At 39.1% G+C, this 23,439-nt stretch overlaps 1 protein-coding gene across 2 annotated transcripts in view; it reads right to left on the bottom strand.

Moving 5' to 3' along the window:
- The window catches only part of LOC139138791 (galanin receptor 2b-like), a 76,438-nt gene that overhangs the window by 22,607 nt on the left and 30,392 nt on the right, over positions 1-23,439 (bottom strand). The window contains exon 1 of one of the 2 annotated variants that reach the window (XM_070707323.1): positions 160-298. The exons of the other annotated variant lie outside the window; for it this stretch is intronic. The gene's annotated coding sequence lies outside the window, so the exon portion shown is untranslated. Of the gene's footprint in view, positions 1-159; positions 299-23,439 lie in introns of those variants that run through there. 2 annotated transcript variants of the gene reach the window in all.

Genomic DNA, 23,439 nt, shown 5'->3' with positions numbered 1-23,439 from the left:
GCCAATCGGGTCATGCAGGAAATGGAAATTATGCACTCTCCACCGTCGTTTGATATCAGCAGATCGCAGATCATGCCTAGCTATGACCATGTGGCTGCCTATGTCCATCTATCGGTGACAACATTTGAAATACAATCTGAAATATCAATAACGGCTTACCTGAGCCATCAACTCAGTTTTGCGCTCTCATAATTTCAGGGAAATTGCTGTCAGTGTTCTCTGCGAGCAATATGAGGGAATCGCCGTGCATTTACTATACTGCATGTCTGCAACCATGAATCCATCGACTTTCTCCTCCACTCGCCTTTACTACATTGCTATATAGAGACGGCCAGCGTTCAGGTATATAGCTGGGTTGGTTATTCCACCAATCAGTCGGCGACATGGCGGTCGTTGCCACGTGTGCGTGGCAACGGTTGCCCGGCAACTAGGTAAACACGGAGAGTTGTATTATTTCAGGTGAGCTCATGACAGCTTACCATCATATGCTGGGAACCAGAAGCGGGCAGGATTAAATCACCCTTTTTTCATAAGTGCAATAGCGACTCTGAATATCCTTCAGAACGTTTAAGTGCATTATGGTATAATAATCGTCAGATTTACATCTCCTTTGGTTTACCTTCTCACAAATTATTATCGAATCGTTTGTGTACCTAAAACCGCATTCCATGTTTTCGACCCTCCAAAAGAAAATTTGAAAAATGAAGCTGAGTGGGATTAATTTGTTCAAGAGAAAGCGACGGTGGTAATGTCAACAGGTTTATCGCATTGGTGTTTTGAATGCCTGAATATATGCTTTGTTAGGGAAGAAGCGTGTACAATAAACAGCTTGATAAACCGTCGCACACACTCATAGCACTAATCAGATCAAGTGGGGACCCTCTAAATTCATTTGTGACCACAGACTACGTGTACGTGAGGGGAAGTATTTATGCGGGGGAGATTAAATGAATGCTATCTCACAAGTGCGTCCGTCCTGATTGCGGCATTGTGTCTCACAATATGTTGAAGCTGATGACAGCTCTGGGGGATCAGACGACGGAACTGACAGAGACAATTAGCGAAAAGTAAATAGTCTCCCGGCGAAACACGTTTTCACGCCGAGAAAGCCTCGACGGTTTGCACGTACAGAGCTGTCGCAATAAACAGGCCATTTGATTTACTCAATTTGTTTGCAGCGTTGTAAGGCTGATGTTAAAGCTTACTTCAGGAGAAACAGGACGCCTATATTCCGGTGTGTTTTTGTTTGCTAAATGGTCACAGTTTGTGTTCGCTATAATTGCCTTCTCTTGTTTAACGTCCTAGAAGGTAAGATCGCGTAAACCCACTTTTAAACGTGTATTTCATTATTGCGTGAATGTGATTTCTTCAGCGACGAAGAGTCCAAATATCTATATTACAGTCCCACCTTTGACAGGTTGCCACGTATGTAGGTCTGTTATCATCCGGATGTACATTTGTCATAACAAAATCTGACGGCCACATTGATCAACTTCCTTCTACGCATATGTTCATAACATAAATTATCGATGACGAGATATGATGCAAGTAAATTTTGGTGGATACATTGTACCGTTACGTGCCTGTCTAGATTTCTAATATTCATTTTGTATTATTCTGTATTCACTTGAAGGTATGTGTCTACGCCGTACATATTAATTTATTATGTTATCAAGGCATTCATGATCACACAAATGCAACAGAATGCTACTCTGTGTCTGCGTGTTTGCGTCTATTTGTATGTATGTATGTATGTATGTATGTATGTATGTATGTATGTATGTATGTATGTATGTATGTATGTATGTATGTATGTATGTACAATGTGTATGTGTGTATGTATGAATGTATGTCATGCTCTCTCTCTCTCTCTCTCTCTCTCTCTCTCTCTCTCTCTCTCTCTCTCTCTCAAATATTGGCAAACTGTGTGCGTGACCTACAAAATCCACAAGAACCTACATCAAAAAATTATGCTCACGTATGCGTTTGCTCCACTATTAAAAGAAGCACAACTACACGCAACGACAGTTCGCAATAACAAATGGACTAAAATTAATGTGTAACACGTTTTGCTGACATATTGGCGTACAGCAGTTTAAACTTTGCGGTATCATGTGCATTAGAAAAAGGTCACAGAAGGGTTGGCAGTGAGTTGAAAGGTCAATAATTTCTGCTATTTCGTAGGGCATGGTCACTAAATTCTTACTATCTATTAACGTTATTATGACAAGTCGTATCGAAAAGTTCTGTGACAAATTTGGAAGCTAGAAAGGTGCTCGCCAGAAGGCTGCATCTTTTGTCCCGACAGTTCGTGAAATCGAAATGCCTTGTCATGTATTCCCCTGGTGTTCAGAAGGATATATTGCGCATAAACAGGCTAAACAACTTTCTCTTGCATTTATTTGAACTTCACTGACAAATAGCAAGCCATGGTTGTTGATATCCATGTTAGATTAGATTTTATATCCGAACTTGTGACGGAAAGTTTCCAGAATCTAAGCCTAACAATAAGAAGAACCTTCTCACCTAAGAACTCAAGTGCGATGCGCAGTAGTATGAAAGCGCTGCTATCGGACCGGTGCCTTTCAACAGTTTCGCGCGTTTCCGTATGCATACGACATGTAGCACATGTTTTGTCACTCGTATCAAATTTCGCCGGCTGTTGACACCGCGAGCGTGTAAATAATCAAACGAAGGCCGATTTTTTTAAAAGGTGGCCGCAAGAATTCTGACAATTTTAGATATTGTCCGTGACGAAGAACCGAAACTGATCGGTTGGCAAGTCAGATTTTCGCAGTCTTCCATGAAGCTGACATTTGCCATTGTTCTGTCAAGCTATAGCAATTTGATGAAATCGGTCAGAGTATACCTGCAGTTACGACGGTGTTGCTAATGAGCGTCCAGGTCTACTCGTGCGTGATCACGTTGCAATTATTAAATGGTTGCCAGCGACTGTGGTCTCTTTGGAAGTTCATCATCAACACGCTGGTTTCTATTCGCGACTTTTCAACAGTGTCATTATTCAATTTTATTCCGCAAAGTAGTTCGTCAGTCGGCGTATGAATATTTTATCTCTTTGAGAATCGCCTGGAGACAATTTTCTTCTACGGAGTGTGAAATTGCCCGAATAATACGTACCTCTAGTCACTAAGAAATAGCTCTAAGACCTGAAGGTAGAAGTGAGTGAATACGTTAAACGTATTAAAAGACTTAACGACAGTTTTCCCTTCAAAACAGAATTTTTCATGAATGAGTGTTATTTCCGTGAACGTTATTTAACCTGTGCTTTCAATCCAGTTATTCTATATGCAAGGGGACTTAAAATTCGAAAGCAAATATCGATCTATTTCATCTCAGCGGTATTTGCCTTGTCAAGATATTTGCATGCTGCAATGACGTTCAAACTCTTCAAAAGCGCGAAGTGACACCTTATTAATGTCGCACGGCGTTTTGCTTGCGCCATGATTACGATTATTGCCGTCGAAGTAGAATGAAGATGCCGTACTCCATATGTCAGAGGTAAATGAAAGTTTTAACGCCATGTCAATTTGACTGTTCTCCCCGTAGGGTTGCGAGAGTAAGTGTAGTGCGTGCTGAGGCGGGATAACCTCAGCAACCTGGTATTAATCACACAGCTGCTGCGAAAAAACACTGCATGAATTCGTGTGGCAGATTAGCGACAGCCGCCAGTAAAAACACACAATGTGATAATTTCAAGATATTTTATCGCATCCTACTTGTTTCCAATGGACACGAACATTGGCAATAAATTGGCTTCTTTTTCAGAAGTTAATAGCTTTGGACGATAATCTTAGCTAAACTTTGAAAAGAAATTCTTCCACTAAATAAATTATTTTGTTATCGACCTGAATCAAATCCTAATTGTGATAGCGAGACAAAAGAGGGCATTTGTAAATGGGAAACAAATTGGTAAAAAAGTCTTGTAATTTTTCTGATTTTGAAAATGAAGTATACTGACAAATTGATATGAGATGCGCTGTCTGTATGCATTCACCTGTCTCTCCTTATTCATCAAAACGATATGTACCCGCGATTTGAGCTCCCTCGGCTGCGCTTGTCACTTAATTATTGATGTAGTCGTTACCCATTAATGCGTCAAATGAGAGCTCTTTAAGATAATCCAGGGAGACATCCAATTCTCGCCACACTTGTTCGGAGAGATCAATTACGCTCATCTTTAGCGATGCTGGCGGATCTTGGCACGATGGCACTGTGCCAAAAAAAAAATACTCTTTAGCACTGTAAATCAAATCATGTCAGATGACACAACAATTTGGATTTCCGATAAGTATGAAATTGATGTGTTTTGACTGTTTAAGAGATTTAAGGGATGTCCTTTAAAATTGGCACATAATTGCCATTTGATGTATTCCTCGAAGACTTTAACATCTTACCATTGGGCAATTAGAAAATGGGCTCCCTGGAGAAACCTGTTAGCTTAATCGCACGGTACATTTTCCTGACGTTACCGGAGACGCCGTGTTGAACACTTTACATTCCAAGGTTTCTTCTATTAGAGGGCCAGCCAAACTACAGAATCATGAAACAATGGACAAACTTTAAGATATTTTGAAATGCCGGAGTTTGACTACCGTGTCCATTACGTGCGCATATGCAGAATAAAACGTAGAATTGTGCGTTTCCCCGTTTCTGTGCATCATAGCGACATCGCAAGTTAATAAAACAATGCACAGAATGGAATGTTAAAGGCAAATCGTGTAATGTGGTTGACAACAGTAATATTTCCATGTATGACAGAGTACTTTTTACGGAGTTCTTTGTACAAATATTCTAGTATTAGGTAAGACATAAAAATGTTGATTTTAACTGTGTTCATCCTGTGGCCTGCCATATACTAAACTCCGATAGACAAAACAAAATTACAGACTTGCGAATGAACCCGACGGCGAAAAGTTTAGGGTTCCACGGAAATCAAATTTGTCCGCCTCTTGAGAAAAATTCCTAGTTCTATCCCATGCCTCTTTCTTATTTATACTACATGCGCTTCTACAGAAAATTATATCATTTTAATTTCCGCAAGAAAATTGCAAAACATTTTGTAATTTACCGTATGTATCAATACCTTCAGGTTGACGACTGCCCAGCAGGTCATGTATGCAGAAATAGGAAAGCATATAATACCATTTTAAATTGTAATTTCCATAAGTCTTTCTAAAGTACCACATACTATAAAAGAAACCATTTCGGGCAAAAAAATGTGCGTAAATTTTGGATAAAACGGCTAGAATTATGTTTACCATTTAAATCTCTGCCAGACAAGTTCTCTGAACAGTTTTTTGTTAGTAATTATAACAAAAACCGGTGAAGTGATGTACCGGGTGGTAGGCGCCTCGGAGTCAGACGTTTGGGCCATCAGTTTATTTCAATGCTTTTCAGATTTACCGCTTTTTAGGGGCTCATTTTGAAGCTCTTGGAGTAAGAACAGTTTTCAACGTCTTGCTGTTTTGAAACCGAAATTGTTATTTTCCCCCATAGTGTTTACCCAGGGATGACGGCCACTTTGAATTTCAAATATCGGTAAATGTTAGGTAATCTGTTTTTCCATTTGCAAATTTTACACGACGGTCTCTGATTTTTATTCTTGAATTGGTAGGAAAATAGTTGACAGCTTAATTGAGGAAATTTTGAGCAAAAGTTTAATTCTTTCACTTTCCAAGCGCATTGTACATAGGTGAACTACTTTTCCCAAGACTCGGTAATGCTATACATTGTCACTTGGTCAGAAAGTATTCCACTTGAGTCTTCAGACAGCCAGCTTGAAAGGCATTTGTGGAGGAAGTTCTAGCAACCTAAACTGAAAGAAAATGCTTCAATTTTCATTAGATCACCACTTCTTTGGAGGCTGACATTTGCCATATTGCTGTATAAGTTGCATAAGATGAGAGGATATTGTGCAATTCCATGCAATAGAACTCAACACGACAAACGGAAGCACCAAATTTTCTCATCAAATTTCTTGACGTTATACCTACGACATATGCCATTGTAAAGAAACTGGTGGGTTTTTTCAATGTTACCTTGTCTCTTCTGCTTTAATTCAGCAATGGTAACTGCCTCAGCGATAATGTTGCTGAATTACCGGAACAGAAAACCCAGTAGTGCAATGTCACCAGAACGAGCGGACGCGGAAAATCGGTTCAATACTGAAAACAGCCGCCGTCCGCTGACTGACAGTCGTCGCGTTCTCGATGACTTTATCAGAGTGTAATCCGCTCAGTGTCATTAGTCGGCACACAAATTCCACCTTACATCCGTATCATCATCGTATTCATAGACAGACTTGCATGATATAAAGTTTGGTTATACCAGTCTCCGCATATCTCTCTTGCAATAATTTCTGATCGGTATTAAAAAAAAGGTACCGGTCTCGGCGATAGACTTTTTGATCTAAACAATGAAAATCTGACGATGCATCGCTCGCGTATAGCCTTTTTTAGTCGCCTCGCATTAAACATAACATTTTCACGCTCATCTTGCTTTGTGATAATCGAAAACTTTCAAATTTTCCCACAGCGTTCACTCATAGAATGGCGCCCATTTGAATTTTAAATATGCCGATGTAAAGATTTCTATGGTGAACCCCGGATTGAACTGTTGGAACAGGATGTAAGGAACAGTTAATAGCATCCTTTTGCGAAATATGAGTCTATATATCAAGCCATTTGCTACGTACACATTACCATAAAAATTATTAATGTGTTTCTGTTTCAGTTTTCCACTTAAAATGAAATCAATTATAGTGAAGATATTTCATATTGCAGCTCTTTAGGAGCACCAAACTTTACTTCCCGGGCTGCAGTATGTTGTATCAGCCAATAAATGCCACGAGTCTCTCGTAATTTTGTTTCATTTCCGGGCGCGGATTGGATCAGTTGTTAAGTTATTACGCATTTGCTCTCATATAACTGTATTGTTTTTTACATAAATTGGTTCAGACTAGGATCAGCGGTGTCGTAAAGGTTTCTCAACCACTTGGCCCGAGTCGACCCTTAAAAATAGAGTTACACGAAACGTGTCGTGAAATCGATTTCTGAATTACAGAGAACTGCGTCACATAAAGTGCAGTTGAGAGAGTCGGTCCCGTCATTCCGAATTCGTTCGCTTCAATATACCCACAATCATCGACAGGTTTTCTTATACCTAATTTGACCCTACATTCGACATCAATGGTAAAACCAATCCCCGAGAACATCGCATATACTATTTTCGGTACATGTGATATTATGTATAAGCTAGAAGACGATACATGCATATATATTATATATTGTGAAGCTCTTAAGCCTTTGTGTTGTTGTTTGTCTCAAACACGGATTACAACTGAAAAGGATCAGTAAAATGACCTTTGACTTTAGATTGTATTAGTTTATAAGGACAGACTTGTCACGATCGGAATTCTTTCGCTGCGTTTAAATTTCTAAATGTCGTTATAGCTCACCTAATGTTGGATTTGGAAAAGTTAAGAGCCCTAAAATGTTCCATTATAAAGTGTTGAAGAATATTTCACTCCCTGATCATTCTCCAAGTCTCTTCCATAATGTTCAGAGAGCGTACAGTCTTTGGACGTGTTTAGCATTACTTTATAAGGTGGTATTCGCTTTGAAAGTGGAAGACATAAAGTTTTGGTCATGCGTTTCCTCAATGAAACTTTCAACCTTTCTCTTGCCAAATCAAGAATAAAATCAAGTCCTCGATGCAAAGTTTGGAACGTGCAAGAGAATCATATTACCTTACATTTACCATTATTTGAAATTCAAAATGGCTTCAATCCCTGTGTTAACTCTATTGGAAAAAAATCCGGTTTTGGAAAAACTAAGATGGCGAAAATCCCTTCTTACTCCAAGAGCTTTAAAATGATCCCACAAGCGGTAGATCACAGAAGTATTGGAAACGTTGACGGTCCGATAATCTGTTCCCGGGGCACATTTTACCTGAAGATTGAGTCATCTTTGAGTACGAGAATCATCAGGAAAGTAAGCTACGATCTAAAATGAGATTGTAGCTACTTCTGATATCGTGAAACTCGCCAAGATTTCAGTGTATGTTAACTGTGTAAAGACTTTTGCCTGAATTGAAGAGAGAACCCCCGGGTTACATCGGGCCATGCGTTTGTTTGAACACATCTAACGCGACAGCCTATATCACTTTCACTACAGGGCGTTCTTCTAGAGATACCGTACATCAAATAACTGAGTTCGCTTTGAATTGAGCCGCACGGTAAACCAGAGAGTAATTTTATTGTAATGCAACCTAGGCGAAAAGGTGGTGATGATACTTGCCCTGAAGGCATAAAATGTCCAATTGAATCGCAAGCTCGCCTTACGGTGAATGTGTGACGCTCGGGCTATTGGGTTTATCCATTGAATGAAAAGAACCGTTCAGATTGCAAAGTGTCCCCGTGTTTTCTGTAACAGTCACGAAGTCTGGTTTCTTCTTCAGTGAACGCTGATTTTGATGAAAATAACCCCAGGCAGATTCGATCGTTGCTCTCCAAAGAAAAAACACGGTTTATCTATACCTCGGATTTCAAGTGTTTGTGATCGGCATGTAACAAGATCTTGTCCATCAGCCGTCTAATATTAATCCTTTCTGCCGGACTAGTACTGTTGTCTCGTGAACCTTCTGTGACACCTGGAATACATGTGCATGCTTGGCCGTCTCACTACCATATTCGCTCTTACGTTGATACGATATCATGGAGTGGATGTATCGCAGTCAACGAGACGGGTTCGTGTTTATCGTGTCAGCGTGCGTTTATCCGTGATCTAAGGATAATCAGTGCCTTGACTCACAATCGAACGCGTGACCATTATAAAAGGCAAAAGCTTTCTTTTGCTGTTTATAGCTGTCATGACAAGGCCACGTAATTGTCCTTAAGTTCATGAACACTGTCATTATCGTTGCTTGCTTGTATATAAGTGTTCGCTTTCTGGTGATTAAGAGACAAGGGTATGGCTTTTGCACAGATCATCAAAAGATGATATCATTAAGATTGTACTCTGATCGGCAAAATAAGCCCAGCTCATCTGGACTATGACGTACAAGAACGTGAGACGGTGAGCTGGTTTCGTCATGTAGCGCTGGAAAACTAGAATGTGCTTCAAAAGTTTAGCTTTTCTCAACCTTTTGCCAAATAACCGTTGTTGTGCACGTCTATGTATCGACATCAATCTTAATAAACTCCCGATTAAAAAAATTAAGGACACGGGGACAAAGAACCAAAGCTTTTAGGAAAAGCTTTGCAAAGTATGAAATCAAAGAATCGTGTGATACTACCAAGATTTTGAAAGACTTTTCACTTGTTAAAGGTATACTGCCACCTGTTCCAATTTTGCCACAGTTACCATGGAAAGAGAAAATCTAACCGATCACAGATTTTAAGCCGATGGCCGCTTTTTAAACAGCGCCATCACATGGGTATTTTGAATACCAAGGAACGCCCCTTTCACCATATATGGGCATATTTAGATTACAGGTGAGCGTATACCTTTAACGAGTTTTCAGTCAAATACCATGGGTTAGCCGAGGAAGCTTATAGAGACAGAGAGATATAAAAATAAATCTGCAGAATTTTGAAGAGAGTGGGTAAAACACTTAAAAATGACCAGAAGTAATAAAATGACGAGAGAAAAATAATCTATCGTTTGATGACCATACTTGATTTGAGACCACTAGTTACAGATATGGACAACATATGTTGGAAGGTTCTTGCGTCTGCGTTCAATTGACTACTGAAGCGTTGAATATTCCCACCTTTCTATAGCAATGTGGTGTAAATGTATGCGAACTTCTAATTTTTGCCTTTTTGGTGAACCCTAGCCACTGAATTCATCATACTCTCTATTTCCAGCTGTACAAACGAAAACGAATCTCCTTTTAAAATCTTGCGACTATCTAACCATCATGTTCTGCGTAGGGCGGAAACTTTCGTGTCTGCAGCACACATAGTTGACAGTTATGAAACATAACATTAAGCATGCAGCTGCAAAGAGTTCCTTGCCTTATTATGACAGGCAAGCTGTAAAATCCCAACTCAGGAGTTCTTTGTTGAATTCATTTTAAGAGTGTACTGTGATAAATTACGATTTTTACGTAACCGGCGATCGGCCACACACAGCGGAAAATGTGATACAGTTATCATGACTATTCGTATATCACTCTATATAACAAGCGCAAATGTATTGAGCAACGAAACTTGTTGACTGTGCGTCCTGCCCGTCCTATTGTCTTCGATTGAACCCGAGGATTTCCAGCAAATTACAACTGATATACCACAGATATATTAAAATTGAAAACTAGATGACGTCAATATGGAAGATAAATTTCGCAAAATCTAAGTCCCAATATTTGCTTCTAAATTTTCTACGATTTCAGTAGATCGTGAGTGTACGGCTGATGGAGTTGTGTTTTGGCTGGTAAATAATGAAATCTTCCAGCAAAAGTAAGATTTCGGAGAATTTAAAACTGAAGCTGATGTACACTTCTTCCGTCAACGAAGGGAGATGGGTACAGCCACTGTGACAAGGAGGATAAAAATTATCTCGAAAATCTTCCAACTTCGCGAATAAAATATCACGAGACATGACCTCAATACAAATACATCATTTTACCTCAAAAACGGGATCAACGTTGGTGATTACTGGAAACGGATCAACTAAGAATATGAAATCGGAAAAGGTACTGGAAGCCGCAATGGAATATTAGTGAATTGTAGCGTACGTGCAACAACCGGTAAATAGTTAAGCACTTTCTTTGTAACTTTATCGGTCTGAATTCTCCTCCGGCAACAAATTAAAATATCCATTATCCGAGGATGAAGGGGGGAGAGACAGACAGACAGACAGACAGACAAACAGGGAGGGAAGGGGGACAGACAGACAGACAGACAAAGACAGAGAGAGAGGGAGACAATATACACTATAGGTACAAGAGGACGGTGATCAGCATAAGGTGGTTTCATGATAAGGTAATTTCATCAGAATTTAGCTAAACCTGGCGTCTACTTTCTTGGTGTAGAACTATCAATTTTCTCAGAGCCGCATCTTAACTGAAACGTGATATGTCTGTCAAAATCTATTATATTAAAGTTGCATTATCTAAAGCTACGCTCATCGCAATAATACACGTCAACCGATGCGGTGCATGATATTAACATAAAATTCAGTCATTTAATTTTTCAGTCACTTTTTCCCCCGCACACTTGGTTTCCACAGACCTGACTATCCGCCAGGCGAAAGAATTGTGCAGAGATAAATCGTAAGTCGTTAGTAGACATACGGCAGATTAAATTTTGATATTTGTGTGTAGGTGGTAAATTCATGCAGTATCTCTGAGGTACATAGGAAAAGTTTCAAATTAATTTAGCGTGTCCTATTAGCTTATCGTCATATCATTTTTCGGTTGTTTCTATCTAACATGATGAGGTTCTTCTCGACTCTAGATTGCGGGCGATCGGTGCGGTAATTGGAATTTCGATGCGGACAAATGCGGGGCCTTTCAAATAAAAAACAGCGCGCTTTTGAAAAGCAATACAGCAAGGCCGACGGATATACTCTCCGCCTTCGCGGTTATTAAGAACTCGTTTCGTGGTAACCTGATGTCTTCTCTATGTGATCAGGCGGTGAGTTCACACAGAAAGCGAAACAAAGCTATCCAACGCACGAAACAAATCAAATAGGATGTAATTTTGCATTCACTTTATGTTAACAACGTTGAATTAGAACACATTGTCAACTTGAAATCAAATACGTTCTTATTTTGCATACTGGGATATTTGCAAGGTCGGGCGTGTATGGTTTCAAGATAAGCAGAGCAAAGATTCCAACGGGAAAAAGACGGCAGCTGACGTCTTACCCGAGTTTTGCCGAGTCACGTTGCATCATCATTAGCAGACGGGCAACCATAGAATCCTTATGTGGTACGCTGTAAGCGTGCAATGTTACATCTAATTGTACACACGTTTCAGACAAGTCCTAGTATGATAGTAAGGCTCCGAACATCGATCTATCGCTGTTGCTATCGTTATTTGTAAATTTTGCCGCATACAGCAGATGAATAAAAACTATACGAGTCAAAGCATTATGTCACTTTCAATTCAAAGACTAGTCTAAAGATATATGACAATTTATATCCTTGGGCGAACCCTTTCGGGTATACCGTTCGTTAGCGTAAGGAGTTTGAAATTATCTCACTACGTGTAGCAGCAGACGACATGAAGATAAAATGTAAGTTTATGATATGTCGCGTCACCTTGAATGAGAGTATAGAATTATGATGATGTTTAAAGTTACCACTGCCGCCAAGGGGGAAATATGTAAATTGTAGAAATATGCCGCCATTTTTCTTAATTACAGCTCCATTGATTAGTTTCTACGACCTTAAGTGGTAAATTTTTCGCAGTGTTGATAAGTAGCACCTGGGAGTGCTTTCCGAGTTAACATTTCGCATTTAGAAATGCGGAGAATGACGGTGTCAATGTACTTTGTACTGCATAAAAACAACTTTGAGGCCTCTGTTCTTCTGTGAGGGCAAACTACATGTAAAATTGCCTCATAGTAGTGCAGGCTAAACTAGCTCAGTTAATAAACCTCGAACGACTTCGCAAATTCAGAATTCAGTACCGGGAATACACAATTTCTCCACACCTTGTCCAACATTACATGTAGATTAAGGTAGTATGCACCTCGAAAGTGAAAGACTTAATCTTTTGCTAAAACTTTCCTTATGGAATCCTTCAACCATTCTCTTTCAAAATCAAAAATAAAAATCGGGGGTCACCGTGCAAATTTTGGTTCTAGAGAAACAAATAATGCAAGCTTTACCGATATTTGAAATTCAAAATGGCCGCCATCCCTGTTCTAACTCTATGGAGAAATTAAAAATTTTCGAATTTCGAAAAACTAAGCCGGAGAAAAGTTTCCTTACACCAAGAGCTTTAAAATGAAGCCCCTGAAGCGGTAGATCAGAATAGAATTGTAAAAGTTTGAGAGTCCGAATGTCTTTCCCTAGGTGCGTTTTACCTTAAAGGCGCCCTTCTGAATCCCAGGTTCTCCCATTAGCGAATGTGTCAATAGCCCATTAACAGTTTGTCATTCTTTTGTTTTCCATTGAATATTTCATCAAGTAAATAATATTTATATTAGATAAATCTGATAATTGAGTGGGGGCTTTAAGTGTAGCTGAAAGATATCTGAACTCAAAAGAATTTGCTTGGGCAGAAATTGTAATGGTCGAGTATACACCATTACATCACCATTTTATCAAGAACTTTTCGGCGTGTCAAAACCAACCCGACTTTGATCACCAGAGTCACTGGGAGTCTCATTGTCGCTCTCGGACGTCATCACACCGCAAGCCACGCGAAAAGTCTGCTACCACTGCGCACGCATAGGTCGTGCTTTGTGGCTTCTCATATGCTTGGACGAGCTCGAACTCAAAGTTAGGACTTGTAACCATAGGCGCACGACGAATTTTAAAATCAATTATCTGAATTTTTAATGTTGAAACATGCATTTTATTAACAAATGTGCAAACGGAAATCGCGCGGCAAGATTTTGAGGCATACAGTGAACAGTGCCCATCACTACACTACAGTGCAGTGCACGGCTGTGGCCGTTTAGCTCTGCTGTTACTTATAGTATACACTCGGCCAATTTTAAAACCACTTGTCTGTAATTGAATGGTGAAACATGCATTTTATTAATAACTGTGCAAACAGAAATCATGCGGACAGCTTTTGAGACATACTGTGAGCAGCGCCCAGAACACGGCTGTGGCCGCTCGGCTATCTTGTACACATTACTCTAAAGGTACGAAACTATTGGGAAAATAATTTAAATAAAATCCGTAAAATAAAACGTTGTTGGCAACCCTGGGGATTTAAACTTCTCTGTGTTGTCGCATGCGTGGTACTAAATCGATCGACTGGGTTCTGAAACACAAAAAACTGCACCGGGCCATGTAATTGATGGTAAGTCGCAAAATTTCACCTGCGGACAACTCCCGTGACACCGCCATTTTGAAGGCTATTCCTCAGTACGAATAACAATGACGTATTGGTTTAAAAGGAAAGTATGCGCATGCGTCAACTTCAAGCTGCACACTTTGAAAATGGCGCTGGCAGGGGACTTGTCTGTAAAAAAACATTGCGCTAATTATCAGCCGTAGTTAGGGCCGATGTTAACTTTACAAGTTAGGAAGCCGATCGATCGATTTTTGTAAGTATCCCCTTGATTATGTTGAAGTTTGAATCTCGAGGATGGCCAATAACCGTTAATTTTGTCCAATTTAAAAATAATTTCCAAATAGTTTCGTACCTTTAGAGTAATGTGTACAAGACAGCCGAGCGGCCACAGCCGTGTTCTGGGCGCTGCTCACTGTATGTCTCAAAAGCTGCCTGCATGATTTCCGTTCGCACAGTTATCAATAAAATGTATGTTTCAACAATAAAATTGTAGACAAGTAATTTTAAAATTCGCCATTTGTATAAAATTAGTAACGTTAACAGTTGAGCTAAGCGGCCACAGCCGTGCACGGGACACTGTTCACTGTATGCCTCAATAGCTGCCCGCACGATTTCCGTTTGCACAGATTTTAATAAAATGCATGTTTCAACATTAAAATTACAGACAAGTGATTTTAAAAGACGTCGTGTGCCTGTGCTTAGAACATGGCTGGGGACCACTTCAAAATGCAACAATCACATACTTCAGCTGCCCAAAATATCCCCCTTTCACTAAGCCCATCACATTTGAATGTCGTCAACATCATAGGTAAAGTGGTATTTTCAAGCATTTTGTTTACTTTGTCCGGTTGCAAGTCTTGTTCAGAAATGCCACACGTCTGATCACGTTTACGGAGCATATCTCGGCGATTATCGTGTCTAATACCAATGCTAATCTAAAAAAAACCAATTACTTCAACAATTTTAGTCCAGTTCCCGCTTCGACGATACCAGAGCGTACCACTGTGAGTGCCTGGGCTATTGGTTCGATAAGCTCCGTTAGTTTTCTGGACCATGATCACAATGCTAGACTAATTCAAATTTTTATTCAGCAGTGTAGATTTGTCAGCACCGACTATGTTGAGCGTTTGATACTGAAACTTTGGTTTTTAAACCGCCAAAGACAGATATTCAGATGAGTGTCTTCATCTGTTGTTGAGACGCCTTTTTCGATAAAAATACTGAAATATTGCATTACGGCATTCTTGGTTCAGTACAAAAAGAATATTCGAAGCGAAAAATACAGCCAATGGCCAAATGTTGGCCCGTAATATATTCCTTTAAATACCTCAATGTACATGCATTTGTTCTGCCCTGAATATATAAACCCTGAATCCTTATCGAGTCCAAATTATTATTCAGCGCATTTTAATTCACTTCTCTCGTTTGTAAAATAAAGATACAAGATGATTGTATTTTTCAAAAGCTGTCATCTGAAGAAAGATTCGCCCAAGGGGTAAAGCAGTTACTTCCATGCAATCTTATTAATTTATGACTGGTTTATTTTTTATGACTCACAGAGTAATATGATATACATGCACTCTGTCAAGACCCAAATTTGTTGCAGAGCTGTAGGCTTTATAGCTAAGTTTAACCCCGAAGTAAGGTGCCGTGTATATCTGAAATTTCACCGGGGAATAAAGACTGTTATAAAAGCAATGTAGTGTTTCCCTCGATGAAGACATGCATGTGCGTATTGCTCTAGGTATGATCATAGGGTCACGGTGTATACTGTTTTGAGTTCAGAAAAGTACAGATGGTTGAGATAATAGAATCAGTGTCACTTCTCGCTTGTAAAATGAAGACCCAGGATTTGCAGATAGTCGATGATGATACTTTTCGAATGCTGTCATCTGAAGCGGGATTCGCCTGAGGGCTAAACTAGATACACCCATACAATATCATAAATGTATGACTTGTATAATTTTATGACTCACAGGGTAATATGATATACACTCTGACAGTCAAGACCTTAAGTTCGTTGCAGGAAGCTGTAGACTTTATAGCTAAGTTTAACCCTGAAGTAAGGTTATGTGTATATCTGAAAGTTCATCGGGAATAAGCACTGTTGTTAAGGCAGTGGAGTGTTTCTCCCAATGAAGACATGCATGTGCGAATTGCTCTAGGTATACTCATTGGGTCCCCGGTACTGATTTGAGGTCAGAAAACTCATAGAACCAATGTCACTATGTTGTCGAAGTGCCAGTAAATTCACTGCTTGATTATATATTATAGCCAAAACATGGGACTATGTGCCCGAGGGTAGGTGACCATTTGCCCGACGTAAGGAGGGCAAATGGTCTCCTGCCCCGAGGGTACATAGTCCCTTGTTTGGGCTATAATGTTTTTATTACATGCCTCTCTTACTCAGTTTGCACCAAAAATATTTACGTTTATTGGCAAATTATAGTCAAATGCTTTATTTTCATTTTAGACGAAAAAACGGTTAAAAATAGAACGATTTTCATCATCGAATGGCGCATTGATATATTTAAACTACTGTTATGCGGTTTATCAATATTTTTAGGAGAAATTTCCAAAAACAGGGTTTCTGTGCAAAACATGAAATTTCAAGACTTTTAATTCCAAAAGTTTTCACGTTGAAAATAGTTCCGGTTCACTTTCAGTCCAGTGATGACTATGCGGCCCGCAACGTCATCGGCGAGTTACCATTGAATCCTATGGAGCGCGCGACGTTCGATATACGAGGCATGTAATAATTCCCTTTCTTGTCTTTGTGATCGATTTAATCTAGTGTCTGCCTTGCGTTCAAAAAAGCCCCTGTCTCTGAGCTATACGCAGTATTCGATATAATTCTGTCTTAGGGGGCTCACCCTCGTTCCCCATTTCTACATTTTATCCAATCTCCATCAAACCCTGTCCTGCTTCTATCCAAGTCACAAAATACTTGTAGCCGTCGAAAGCTGTCTGGTAAGTCGCATTGAGTCGGCACTGTGTGGTGTTTCTCCTTTCGAATGACAGCCTATATGTCCGTCGTTAAATCAGGTTACGCTTTTCTCCATGGCTTTTGAAATATCTCACACAAAGACATCGATATCTGACGATTGTTGCCACTGAAATTTTATTGAGTAAAACACCAGCATCTCGGTCGATTTACAAAAGCAGACATACACTTAATCAACGGTAATATACTGAAAGTCGCTAATTATGTTTTCAAACAAATTAATTCATTTATTGCAATGCGTAATCAAACCTAATGAATGAACATGAGAGTTTCCTCTGATGAGTTTTTAATGTGTCAGTTATAAATACTAATTATGATACGGAAATTGCATATCAATAAATGTATTCATGTCTATGATTGAATGTATTCTCTTAATCTTTAGTTGACATCTTACATCCATTGTATTTTCATACCTATTGTATATTATCTCACGTACAGGTTAAGTGATCTAGAAGCTGCTGACACAGGCATTATTAAGTGAAACACAAGGATCTCAGTAATAAGTCGACTTGCATACAAAGCAAACATACGACCAATTGACATTTGAATCAAAAAGACGTTAATTATGTTTTCCGATCAAAGTAATGGTTTCATTAATTGCAATATATTGCGAGTTCGTTTTGATCAAACTTAATGAATGAGCATGAGAATTTTATGTTTTTTGATTGTGTCAGCTATGAATACTTAATTGCGACGTGTAAATGGTAGATTAAGAGCTTTGTTAACATTTTTGATTGGATTAATTCTTTTCATCTTTAACTTAAATTCATGGTATTATGGAAGCCACGCCTTTGAAGAAGGGGTTTAAAAGTTCACGGTTTTTGAGTATTGATATCTTCTCTGGGGCTCTGGTTCCAGCTTCAACCCTTGGCACCCAGACACACCAAGGCATAGGAGAAGCTGTATTATTTTGCGATGGCATCTACACGATTGCCTACATCTACCCATAAATAAAGTCTATGTTGTTGAAACGAATTTTCAGTAACGTCTTCGTACATACTCTGAACAAGATCCCGAGTATGCGTGAGCGAACAATCGACTTTGTAAATTCCAATAATCTAAGAGTAACAGGTGTGAACTTTCACGTCTTCGTTCAGCCAATGCTTTGAAGAAGATCCCGAGTACTTCTCAGTAAGCTAGACGAGTAAATCCTCTTGCAAACTCTCAATAGGGTTGTAAGGAGAGCAATTCCCCGTTATAACACAGTCCGTCTGTGTACCTGTATGTCTCTCCGTCTGTCTCTTCAGCGCAGCTCTCTCTCTCTCTTATGCACAATTATCTTTCTTCCTTGCGCGTCGTTTCGAATCTAAAATTTGCTATTATCGCATCAGAGCTCTTGCTGCTTTCCTGGAATAACAGTACAAATGAACTATCGACCCCCTTGTTCCCCACAGACAGGAACAGTCCGGACCGTGATACTAGATTTATAACCTGATTTTCTTTAAACTTCTATGACGTATTTTCGTTACTCTAGAAGGCTCCCAAAGTCTACCTTAGAGCAAGCAATTGGCTCTTTTGTCAAAACATTAAATTAATTAAATCTGACTTTCATTGCAAACTTCTCCAAGTCATGCTAATTCTATTTGACCGTCTGCCTTGGGGACCTTAGGTAATTAATCACAATTTTTGTATCAATACATCAAAAGGCATACCATACATCATTTTTCCTTATCGGGGTCAGTCGTTAAAGTTTGACTTACGAGAAAGCCAATTGGGTCATCCAACAAACGAATCCCTTGGCACTAACTTTACAGTTCAAATTTTTGCTTTATAAACTGCCTGACGAAATTTTTGGATTTTTTATTTGGCTTCACAATTAATGATGGAAATGTGCCCTAAGGTTTGAATTAATTACATTCTAGACTTTCAGTTGTTATGATACTAGTGGCGTCTCATTCGTATTAGTATGCATAGATTTAGAAAAACAGAATGTAGTCGGTTTGGTACTTTCACTGTTCACATAGATACGGCAAATTAAGATAAATTATATCAATGTTATCTGGTCTTTGTGATACACTTCGACTTTGATTGCTAACGGTTCATTCACAAAATAACTGCATACATACTACTTATGATTGAACAGCTCACTGAAACAGAATATGTTCGTGGCATTGACTTCATTCGACTCATCACTTTGTATTTCAGTATATTTTTCTTGGTCCCGTTTCTTGGTTTATTTTCTGTAGATTTATAATGTTATAAGTATTGAGCTAGTAACATATGTGCTCATTGTGAAAAAAAATATTGGCTAGTGGTTTCCGGAGATTAAATGGTAGAGCTCGAGCAAGTTCAACTGTTTGTAAGTTGGAAAGTAAGATCGATGATAAGTTAAAGAGAAATTACGAGCGACGGCCACATTGCTGTCCAGTGCGTGTTTAATTAATTACATTGGAGATGTTCTCTTTTGTGCAGATGGAATATGATATCTATCAACGGCATGGAAATCGATCGCGCCACAGTATGCGAGTTTTTTCCCGCAATTTCAATTCGAACATGAAAAGGTGTTGCTTGTCTCGAAGTAATTGAGAACCGTGAAAACGATACTGTGCTTTGCACTTGTACACGCTGGTCACGGTCTCATGATTGCTGTTCTTTGAAAGACGCGTGTCACAGTCAATCAATACAGATCGACTTACGAATCTTGAAGCTTGTGTATCGTTTTTGAACTTCCATATAAAGTACAACACAGAACAGTTACAGTTGATAATGAAAAATCTCAACATGTGCCCAGTGAAGGTTCTCTTCACACCGCTATGTGAATAAAAAGACCACTGATCGACATAAAATGGTATAATCATAGACAGGCTGAAGCTTATACTGTCTAATGATGGAAGAATTAAAATCTCACTGACAGGTACAGACAGGTGAACTTAAACTTACACATTTCTTTTCTGTCTCTTTGGCTTCGTCTACAGCTGCTGTAATGATAACCTGTAGACAACGTTTTGTTGTCCTCTCAATAATAATCTTGCACACAGAATCGATAAAGAGAATAGAAGCCATTTTCATTTTCAAATTGATGATAATTTGCCCTTCTCATCCCGAACAGCTTTTACTGTAAAACAGACACCCTCACACTTGTTTCGATTACGAAAGAAAACAATTTGACATACTACCTTGAATTTAGTATATTAAAACATTTAAAATTTTCCAAACGCTTTACCCAGTCAATGAATGTCGTCTTCTACTGTTTTCGTAATATCATCGTGACAACGTCTAAAACTCATGCGTATTCTCAATGCTACATTAAAATATTCTGAATTTTTGATTCATCGACACACTAGTGTTTCCTTAATCTTTTAGAATTTTCATAAATTGGGTGTTCAGATTTAAGAATGAGAAAGCCAGTTCACCAAAGCATCTGGAACGTGCTAATATTGATTCGTCCACATCCAATATTGCAGTACATGTATCTACAGTAATTTGTGTTTTGTATTGTATATTACTTCCTGTTACATTTGCTCTCCCTTGCCGGCTAGCATAGCCCATGGTCTTCTCACTCTACAAGGGGGGTGCATTTCTTCTTATCATTGGCATGAGGCACATGGGTTCAATGGTAACGCCCTATAGGATCCGTACCAAAGTAATGCAATATAGCAAATAGGAATCAGGTAAGCTTCTATACGTGTGACGGTGATAATGTACATATTAGCCGGATATTAAATGCCCGCGAAAATATAATACAGTACAAGCGGTGTACACGGTTATTATCGTCGGTTATAAGGCATCCATTGCCGTACGGTGTCGGTGGTGGCTGAACGCATGTAATTGTCGACGGCGATTGTATGTCCTTGCCACATAGAGCAAAGAACATGCCTTATCCTCAAGGCATTTGTCGGCCATGCCGATCGGTGTTGTCGACGTCGATTCGTGTAAGCTCTTTGTGTGTTTTTCATGCTTGAATGCTAGTGTTTTAAGGGGAAAAGCAGGAATTGCTTTCTGAGCGCCTGGTTCCATACTAGCTCACTGAAAAATTTACTACACAGTCGCATACGATGGAAAAGTAACATCTTCCCTTAAGCGCCAAAACTTGAATTTTGGATCAGAACGACTTTTTCTCAGAAGCCTTAACGAGAGGTTACACAAAAAGAAGACCTTACATTCTGGATATTTATTTAACTAAATTGAGCCAAAGACAAATGAAAAATTATGTCAAGACCAAATGAAGTACTTCGCAAAGGTTTGTGTTATTTCCCTTGAGCTTAAAAGTCACACGTATGAAATATGTCTCAGTCAGGATGTCGGGAAATGCATTTGTATATTGCCTCTTGTAGCTGCAAGGTAGCATATCTTCCTACCCGCTTGAGAGTTTACAGGCTTCCGTTGCATTCTCGCTCGAATGATTAAATTGGCGAGTTATTTTTTGATGTCTGTTTGAATCCCCACATTTCATCTGTGTCAACTGATATTTTGATATCACAGTTGTAGATTTCATTAAAGGTATATAGTCACCTGTAATCTAAATATGCCCATATATGGTCAAAGGGGCGTTTCTTGGTATTCAAAATGTCCATGTGGGGGTGCTGTGTTTAAAAAGTGGCCACCCGCTTAAAATCTGCGATTGGTTAGATTTTCTCTTTCCATGGTAACTGTGGCAAAATTGGAACAGGTGACAGTATGCCTTTGATATGTTATGAGGAAAATTTAAACGATCGTCGGCGAGAAGTACCATGATCCTTACCCGGATTATCCACCATGTTGCAGTGTTGGACTCTTTGTATGAAACTTGCGTATTTGCTGAGATGTTTACAGGGGGAAATTAGCCATATATGGATAGTAACTTCATCGGTAGAGAGGGAAATCGTAACTGGGGAATTAAATATTTATGGGGCAGTCTCTGACTCGCTTGGCAAGGTGAAAGGTGCTTTTGGGGATCGAGGTTATGTTTGAATTAAACTTTGATATTTATGGGTCAATGAGGTGTGATAAAATTCAATATAAAAGAGTTGGATGAACTTAATGACTTGCTAGGGCTAATAATTTCTGACTGGGAAATCTATGATATAGCCACATTTTATTATCTGGAAAACAGATAAATATCGAATTGTATTGATACGAGAGAGAAGTTTTGTCGAAGGTAGTTGTTCCTCCTCGGTCTAATGTGCGTCCTTTCTTTTTTGAGTTGCCAATGAGCTTTTCTTATTTTTCGAAAAACTCTGATTTTAGCACTTAATTTTCTTTGTTTCTACAGTAATTATCTATTGTGTCGTTAATACGTAGCTTGCGAGGGTTGTGGGCGTAAACGCATTTGTCGGGCGAGTACGTCAAAGCAAGCTGGCTGGCAATTAGTGTAATGCTCAGTCAGCATTCAGTACACGCTGGGAGAAATATGCGGGAGGGTAGATTTGACTGTGAAACGTTTTCTAATCATGTGTCACAGGAAGAGACCTTTTCTAGCGTCAGATCAGTATCAAATATTAGGCAGAAAGCTGAGGATTTTCCCACATCTCCAGGAATCGACTGGTCCATCATTCATGAGTGTTAGGGCACACAGTACAGAAGTCTGACATCGCGCACATCTCTAGTATTTCCCTCAAGGGAAATATTCACTGGATTTGAAAGGGAATAGCTGTGTACGTGTACATTAGAGCAAATCTCTGTGAACTGTAGAAATTACGCTGCAAGATGTTGTATTCATTATAAGGGGAAGATGTGAAGGCCGAATTTCGACAAACAACAAAAGCAAACATGTTCAACGACGAGATTCTTTCACAAGAGTGCAAGTGTATCGCTATCATTTCATGTATATACGCACGAATATTGCATTTGTCTAGCAGTAGGGGTTCGACGGCTGTACGCATGTTACTGTCTATAATGCACGTTTACTCTGGTCTCATGTCGTTCGATATAATAGAGCCAGACAGTTCTTTTCTCGCGCGAAAAACTGTACAGTAATATTTCAGATGTCGAGAGTAATGAGTATTATATATCTAATACATTGATACATGCCACGCAATCAGACTACTCAAATCACGAACAAAGATAAAACACTTTTACGTATGCTGATAAAGCCGGTAATTTGGTGGAGGATATATTCTGGTGATGATTCGATTCAGAATATATTCTGACGACATATTCTTCTTATGACGTTATGAAATGTTCTGTAGGTATCTATAAAAATACACATAAATGACGATAAGTGGACGATAAATATCAAGAGCGTTTGAACTCAGGGTCGAACAAAGAGTATATTTAGGCAAAGTTTTGAATGAATGAAGGGAAGGTTGATGATAATGAAAGTCAGAATATTGAATACTATGTTCTTTAAGGTTGATAGTAACCATCATTTTACACATGAAAAATGTTCGATGTTAAAATGGCCTTACGATGAAACAGTATTTAAAATTTTCTTGAAAAAACGAGTCTGTGGATAATGATCCAGTTTGTTTTCGGTTTCCGAATTGACCTGATAGAAGATTGGAAAGGTTTCCCT

Source organism: Ptychodera flava, chromosome 8 (genome assembly GCF_041260155.1).
Source record: "Ptychodera flava strain L36383 chromosome 8, AS_Pfla_20210202, whole genome shotgun sequence".
Classification (NCBI taxonomy): domain Eukaryota; kingdom Metazoa; phylum Hemichordata; class Enteropneusta; family Ptychoderidae; genus Ptychodera; species Ptychodera flava.
This window is presented reverse-complemented; position numbering and strand designations above follow the sequence as displayed.